Below are 8600 nucleotides of genomic sequence, written 5' to 3'. Positions count from 1 at the left end.
CACGACCCTCCTCCTCCTGTTGGTGCGAGCGAGCGGTCAGTCACGTGTGTGTATGACGGTCGAATTTAAGGAGCTGCCCCTGGAATTTACGCGATCGGCAACCGGTCGTTTTTTTTGTTTACAGCGGTAACCAAGGAAACGCCGTATGTGGTGTTCCAGAACATAGAAATAATAAATAGGTATTATGTCTATGTTCCAGAAGGCCTCCTGCTGTCAGAGAGTGAATCTGCATCTCATTCAGAGCTGCTGCTGTTTGTTTCGTTCAGGCATGTAGTATAATTTCACAAAGCTAGTCAGAACATTCTGTTTTTGCTTCAAATTGGGTTATTATTAAATCAAATGATGTATATGAAATTATATAACTAAATGATATGAAATTATATAAATGATATGTATATGAATTATATAACTAAAATTAAATAACTGTAATAACAGGTTTAGGCTAAATAAAGATGTCAGTCTTTATTTTTCTTCTTTTTAGGAAACAAATCAAAGAAAAATAAACAAATTCTACTGTTCCTAATATTCTGTATGTTGCTCAAAACAAAATATATCGTGTTCAGCGCAAAAAAGTTTTTTTATTTTTACCCAATCATTTAAAAATAACACATTTTAGAGCTGTAATGACAATACCGTGATATTTGTAACCGTGATATTGTTGCTTAAGGTTATCATACCGTCAAAATCTCATACCGGCCCATGCCTACTTGAGTCCTACTTAAGTGGGTCAAAAGTTCAGTGCAGACTGAATTAAATATAAATTTAAATTATAGGCCTACTACCATTGTCATGTAATTGCAATTAACAAGGATTTAAGTGTCTGAGAACTTTACATTCTAGTAGCACTTCAGAAAAGTCATTGTCAAGACTCATTGTCAATAAAAATCTAAAAAAAATAAAATAAAAAAAAAAGTCTAAGATGTGCTATCAACGTTATACAAATATAAACGTTATATTCGCTGCATCCGAAATTGCATACTTCCCCACTATATAGTAAGTGAAAAAAGTATGTGAAAAGAGTAGTATGTCCAAATTCACAGTAGGCAAAAAGCATGTGGATGACTTACTTCTTTCAGCAAGATTCTTAAAGTGTTATGCATACTTTGCTATGCCATGAAGCCTTGGGAGAGGATTTGTGAATGGCTGTAAAGTGAGGCATCTGATGCTGGAAGGTCACATGACAATGACAACATAACAAATGTAGTAGGGTAGAGTGGGGGAAAACGCTCTCTTTATGGACTGTGTATTTTTTTTTTTCTGTGAAACTAAAGTTAAATGTGTTAAGAAACGTTTTCACAGTTTTAATGACAATTACATAAATTATAAACCAAGTATGAAAAATGTCCAGAGTTTTCATGTTATTAGATTTTTAACAAAAATGTCATTTGTACCGAGGGGGCATTTCCCACTGGTGGGGTAAAATGCCCCCCAGTCTGACAAAGCAATTCGCTTTATACATTTACAGCAAAATCAGAGTACAGGCAGTTTCAGCTTAAAAGTAAAAAGAATATAATAAATAATTATGAATTACAAAATTATAATAGCCTATTTGAAACATTTGTTAGCTGATGCTAACTGGCTAGCTAACTAGCTACCTGATGCTAACTTGAGGTAATTTTTAAATACAAAGTCCAAATATTTTTATTCACCCAACTAGTTAGAATACATTTGATGGAAAAACAAAGGATTTGACGTTCAGAACAGAGTAACTACAGTAATTAAGCTATGCCCTCTGGGTGCATTTTACCCCACAGACTAGGTTTGAAAAAAAAAGTGTCATTCTGAAAATATAATTATATTTTTTCTTAAATAACACATTTATCTTGACTTTATCTTGTGGTTATTTTGGGAAAAACGGGGGGGGGGTCCCCCGGGGTTCCCCGGGTTCCCCCACTCTACCCTCTACCCTACATCCAGATTACATTCATATAACACACATTCATACTACATAGAACACACTTTTTTTGAACAGTCATGGTCAGGGTCCTTGGCCAAGGGTGGGGTTAAATAATAATCACACACTGCAAAATGGCTCCATATGCAATGCAAAATTACAGGCCTAAAAATTGCTATGTAGGTAATACTCAAGCTCCAATCTGTGTAGTTAGCCAGCTAAAAACTGTTATTTTTATTTCAATAATTACTAGGGGCAGAGTCATATAAAGCACTTACATTTTACTTTTAATGTGAGAGGGACAATATAACATTTAACTTCTTCGAAAGCTTTGATTAATACTGTATTTTACCATATCTCGCATCAAACAATAACTGCAATACTATTGTAGACCATTAAGAAGATGCCTAAATTTGCTTATTACCCACCCCGGTTTGTCATCAACAGCTTTCACTGCTAGCTGGAATGACATTTTGCCACGCCCCCTACCTTTCAACCTGCCCACTACGACCTGCAGAGATCCCTGTCCCCGGCTCAGGGAAATGTATGATTCACACAACACCGCAGGAGTCAGGGGGGCTGTTTGGCCCTGATAAGGCATGATTTAGACTATACAATGGTGACCCCGCTGAAGACAGAGAGAGAATTATTGTGCTTGGGAAAACCGAGCTGAGTTAATCTCTTTGAATTTTATTCCCCTTCCTGCATGCATTCGTGTCTTCACAGTGCCATCCAAAAAGAAACCATTTGTAATAATTTCTCTATTTCTCGTAATTGCGCTGCTCCCGGTATCCAGGGAGACAGAAATTAACTGTGAAATGGATTAGTCAGTGTGCTTCGGTTGTTCAAGTCAGTTGGATTGAGGGCATTTCTTTCTGTCTGTGTCTGATTACGTTTGAAAGGAATGAGCTTTATTGCCCCCACACAGGTAGTTCCCTTCCGTAAAGACGTTGCATTTATGGCCGGAGGAAAGGCAGGGTTTGGCAGTTGTCCATGGATGGAAGAGTACCTCTTGTGTTAAGAACCTGAGAGAGAGAATGAGAGGCAGCATTGGCAGGGTTTGCTCGGTTAGGCTTCCCCCCTGCATCCATCAATCTCCCTCAGCTCACAGACGCTCGGCGGGATTAGATTCCTGGGGCAGAAAGGGCCAGCACTGAAATATGGCCGCAGCCACGCCAGTGATTAACAGCGGCTCTGAATATGGATGCCGTTCATATTGGCTTAGCATGCTGGGGTAGCCCATTAGTGCTCAAGCGTGTACAACGCCCCACTCTGACATGGCTCCAAGTGTCAAACTCGCTGCAATGCTAAATGCCGTTTCTCATGCTTGAATGGCATCTCTTGCTGTGCCAAAGTGTATTTACTGTTCAAATTTTCTCACAGCCTAAACACTCTAAACTAGAGGTTGGAGTTAGGAACAGGTCATGAAGGTCATAGTTGGCTGTAGAATGAGGTTGACAACTTTATCTGGGTTTTTTCATATTTTATTGATATTGCATGTTGTGCTTTAACCGTTAGGCAGCTTGCATTGTAAAACCTTCTTGTAAAAGCTGCATCTTAAAATTCATCTCCAATAAAACATTACTACTACAGCCAAACATTTTCAGGCAAGCATATTTTTTCTTAAAGTTTTTGATTTAGTCATTAAGTAAATTAATGAATACGACACACAAAAATACAATTTAAATAAAGTATTCATCAAAAATACAATAGTCTTTTGATGAAAATATCCTTTAAATTGAGTCGAAAACAGTCAGTTTAATCACAAATCCCAATATTTAACCAAATATTTAAAAATGGTATTAATTTAAGCTTGTATAAATATTTATCATGTGAAATCATGTGAAAACTGTCCTTGTTGTGATAACTCTATCTGTCTGAAATAACATTATAATGAGAACACTATAATAATACATGCATTGTAGAATGATATTAGTAATAGTAAATACATGCTTAAGGTATTCATTGTCTGTATTAGGGAAAGTTACTTTTTAAAGTAATGCATTACAATATTATGTTACTCCCTAAAAAGTAACTAATTACATTACTTAGTTACCTTTAATGTGTTATGTTACTTTTGCGTTACTTTTTCAATCTGGGCTGGGCTTGCTTGTTTGTTTTTAATATAAAAAATATATATTTTTGGCAAATGTAAAAGCCCTTTCACACCAAAAGTGAAATGAATAAGCCCCAGGCTGAAGGAAATGTAAATTCACACCTGAACAGTAGCAAATGTTACAATGTTACAAACACAAATGTTATGTTTATCTAAAGTCATTTTTGCTTATTAGTATGGTTGAACTGGATCATTGAAGTTCAGAAGCAAACACATTGTTTAATAAAATTGGACTAAACATCCTACATAAAGGTTGTAACAAAGTTCGTAGTTCGGGAAGAAGGAGGCGGGAACCGGCGAACATTTAAACACTTTAAAGGTACCATAGAATGCATTGATACAATATTTTAAATAAACGTATAGGACTTTTCAGTTTTTTTCCGGGACATTTCCTTCGAAAATGAAATTTAACCACCGTGTCCTCAGCGGTCTATGGAGACTCCTATGTTCATTGGTGCATCCCAACACACAACACTTTTAATGGCTCTTTGGCGCTGACATTGTATCTCCAGCAGCTACAGCAAGAAAACGGTAATGGCGGACCGCTGCTTCTCACTCAGGGCGGGGTCTATGCTAGTAGGGCAGAGAGTGTCACAAATGGGTGGGATTTTCCCGAGTATGACGTCATTATAGGGAGAAATCTGGAACTGCTCGTTTGGAGAGGCTGTTTATGATTTATTGGGATTATAAAACAATGAGTGGGTGGATTTTTACCATTACAGGCTGGTTGTTTTCACACACTCCGGCCACACAACTGTGTTCAAACACCTTATAAAAGTGATTTTTGCATTCTATGGCACCTTTAATCAAATAAACCAACACAAACCAGGCCTGGTCCTCTCTCGTCTTGCACTGTCGTCACTCCTCCTTTTATCCTTCCGGAGCTCCTCCGTGGTATTCGAGACCGGTGAGTGGCACAGGTGTCGTGCATTATCACTTATGCCCGGTTCAGACTACATGATTTTAGTCCGATTTTGCCACGATTTGCTTGATGTTTTCGGAAGTCAATCGCTAGTTCCATCTTCTCGATGACATCACGCACGTCGTTAAAGACGGCACGCGATGAATGGTCGGGAAGCAATGTGTAGTCTGAATTGTTTCTTGTCCAGGACAAGACAAGATTTTAGGAGTCAAAATCGTGTAATCTGACACAGTGACTAGCATGACTGACAAAAATATTGTGTAGTCTGAACCCGCCAGTACTCCACCGGCCTTGCTCCGTTCCCACGGCTCTCGGCCATGCCCCCACTCGTCACAAAGGTTATTTGTCTTATTTAACATTTAATTATTGCAAGTTTGCGTTGTAATCTGAGCTTGCATTTTACTGTTATTCATTTTGAGGAATATTGATTCTGTTTTTCAGAAGTGATATACATATTCACATTTAGTCTAGAACTACAGTAAGCATCATGTTTACATAGTGCACACAACGCCTCTGCACTTACTCCAGATTTCTCTCAACATGGGGACAGGAAAGCTACATCTCAATAAATGGGAAAAACATAGGAACTTACGTTACTTATTTGAAAAAGTAACTCAAATATTTTTTTGCAAATTAAAAAGTAAAGCGTTACTTTACTAGTTACTTGAAAAAAGTAATCTGCTTACGTAACTTGCGTTACTTGTAATGTGTTACCCCCAACACTGACATGATATTTATAGTAGTTGTATTCACAGCATGAAATGACTAATTACATCTCACCTTCAAGATGTTTCTTTTTCAATAATAACAATGATACATTTAGTTTCATCTTCATTATCATTGATGAAACAAAATAAAAACCCTCTTTGAACCCTCAGAACATTTTGCACTGTAATTTTGCTGCCAAGATTAACACTGCTTTTGTTGTTGCATCACACAGTTTTTTGAGCATCTGAGCATTTAATTTTTAAGACACTGTGTCAACTACTGATAATGAATCTCAAGGAACTCTATTTTTGTTTGACATTTGCGTTATCTTGCATTGGTAACAAGCCTCCACAAGCGTTCATGTCTGCGGTTGCCAGATTTCAAGAGTTTAAATCCCCCAATCTTCCCCATCAGTGATATTTTGCTCAAATGAAAGTGTAATTCAGACAGTCTGTTTCCTTTCATGCAGCCATTTGCACTGTTTGCTGCAACTAAATCTGTGAGCAAACCTCAGTGATGAACTGCAATAAATCTGAACATAAATGTTATCTATATTGTTTGTGATTGTGGTTGCAAAATAAATGCACGCAACCTCTGCACCACAATACAAGTTGCTATTTTAATTAAAATACCTTAACATAATCTGGAATTGTTGGAGATAGGAATTTCACTGGTTTAACATTTGAAAAATTTAAACCCACCACTTTCTTACAATAGACTGCAAGCTTGCATTCAGATCTGCCTCCAACCAATCAGCAACTGATGGACAGAAGTCCCAACCCTGAATTTTTTTCATTTTACTTGGATGTCACAACACGGAAGATCTGTATACCTGGACTTCAAGACCTAGTCGGTTTCAAATATATGACGTTTTTCACATCCCTGTTTGACTTTTAACTAAATCAGATGTGTAAAAAACGCATATGTTCACAGAAGCGAAAGTTACCTAAATGCCGCCCCCTCTCGTGACTTGCGTTGTGTCGTTTTATCAGCTATCGGTTCATGTTTGACGATCTGTGCCTGCGCCCTGCTATCGCAATGATTAAGAAGAGGCAATGTTTGCAGCCTCTAGGATAACAATTTAATTAACGGAGGCAGCCATGTAAACAATCTTATTGGTGGCCAATCCATTTTCCTAATTGCTAAAGCCTTCATTAGGACGTTTTATCTGGTCCAGTTGCAATTCTGAAAATGTTAATGGACGTTATTATGCTATTATAGTAATGGGCATTACTCTTACACACAAATACACTTTGACATTACAACATTTTCCACATTCAACTCAGCAACAAACAAGGAAGAGACAAATTGTGGCTGGCAGCAAATAAGACGCTGGCATTATTCAGCCGCTGAAACTGGATAATTAACAGGTAGGTATGATTTGTTGCTGTCATAGCAGGAATGCTCTCATCTGCGTAATCAAGATCTTCACTCCAGTCTCTGCGGTTTTGTCGTTAAGTGGTGCGACGGCGTAGTGCTCTCTCTTTCTCCAAACCCTCTCTGCCCTCTTCAAAGGAGTGAGCAGTAGCCCTATTGCGGATCCATGCCCATGGTGCACCATGTCTAACCTGATTATCACTTGAGCTCAATTATCAGGTCACCCGCTGAGTGTGTAACTGCTGGATTATGGTTTAATGAGCTTACCTATAGGAGTTCACACAAAAAGCATCACCCCAATTACATACAATCTTACATTCTGATGTGCCGTCTCAGTTGGGAGAGATAGGGAGGAAAAGACTCAGAACCGTTAATGCTAGAAACATAACCTACCATACCCATCATCCCCCACTCCCCTGCCCATCTCAACCCTCCCCCACTGCCACACACACTCCTGATGCCTAAAGAATAACATTCCATCTTGATTGCATTCTTATGTGAGACAATCAACAGGAGTAGACAGCGCCTTTTCTTTCTGTTTCTTATTCCCGCCACATTTTTCTCACCTCACCCTGATCACGACGGCTAATGAACAATCTCACCAAGTGACTAACAAGCCCATTTCAGCAGCTGGTCTGAAAAGAGCTTTCAATTCAGCCAATGGACAATGGCTCAAAGAAAAGCAGCAAGTGGCAAGCAGCCACTTTACCCCATATCAGCATTTTTAATAAAGCATTGAACTATAATGGACTTTGACAAGAACATTCTAACATTTGTAGTCGAAGTCATGCTGATAAAGGAGAAAGCCGCCCGACTCTATCGGTATAATGCACGGTATTGATACTGAATGGCCCCCTGGGGGTGAGTGATAGAGGGATCTAAGAGAGATGGATGGTGGCGTCTCGCTGCTGACGGACTTCCAGTAAATATGACATTAGAGCACAGAGCGTGTATTACTACCAGTAAAAGCTTATACATTAAAGGACTGAAGATGCATTAATTGAGGTGGTCACAGTTAAAACCATCAGACATGAACCGCATTAGGACTGGGAAATGTTAAAGAGCTATAATTTTGAGAGACACTATGCTTCTCTGAATACATGCCCCACACATCTCCGATATTTATTTCACATTGAGTTATAAGAGGAACCATAGAGATGTATCACGACCTCATAAAATTACTAGAGAAAAATAAAATTCATTGGTCTGTATAGCTTCATTTTGGAAGATCTCGCACTGGTTTTGCCATATAATGATTTTTGGTTTCCAGAAAGTTTAGTAGAAACTAAATCACTATTTGAGAATAGCAGAAACCTTCCTTAAGCTTTTTGAATTAAATAGGTTTGCTTAACATACATAGAATGTTCTTAAATTGGTAGCTATCAGTTACCAATAAAATTGGCTAATTTGTTTTCACAAAAAAACATAAAATTACCAACAAAATTGAAATGTTATATGACTTGGTGATGGACAGGGAAAAGAAAATGACAGATCAAAGAGCCTGTCTGGAAAGATAAATTATAATAGAAAGTTCAATAATGTGCCTTGAAAACTTAAGTGAATGAAAGTAAATATATATTGTG

The 8600-nt window shown here is 38.0% G+C and overlaps 1 long non-coding RNA gene across 1 annotated transcript in view; it reads right to left on the bottom strand.

Moving 5' to 3' along the window:
* Nucleotides 1–8600, bottom strand: part of LOC107663833 (uncharacterized) — a 20656-nt gene that overhangs the window by 9833 nt on the left and 2223 nt on the right. Inside the window, exon 2 of the long non-coding RNA XR_001631390.1 lies at nucleotides 7–13. This is a non-coding gene — a long non-coding RNA (uncharacterized LOC107663833). The remainder of the gene's footprint in view (nucleotides 1–6; nucleotides 14–8600) is intronic.

This window comes from Sinocyclocheilus anshuiensis, unplaced genomic scaffold, assembly GCF_001515605.1.
Source record: "Sinocyclocheilus anshuiensis isolate Anshui unplaced genomic scaffold, SAMN03320099.WGS_v1.1 scaffold976, whole genome shotgun sequence".
NCBI classification, from domain to species: domain Eukaryota; kingdom Metazoa; phylum Chordata; class Actinopteri; order Cypriniformes; family Cyprinidae; genus Sinocyclocheilus; species Sinocyclocheilus anshuiensis.
This window is presented reverse-complemented; position numbering and strand designations above follow the sequence as displayed.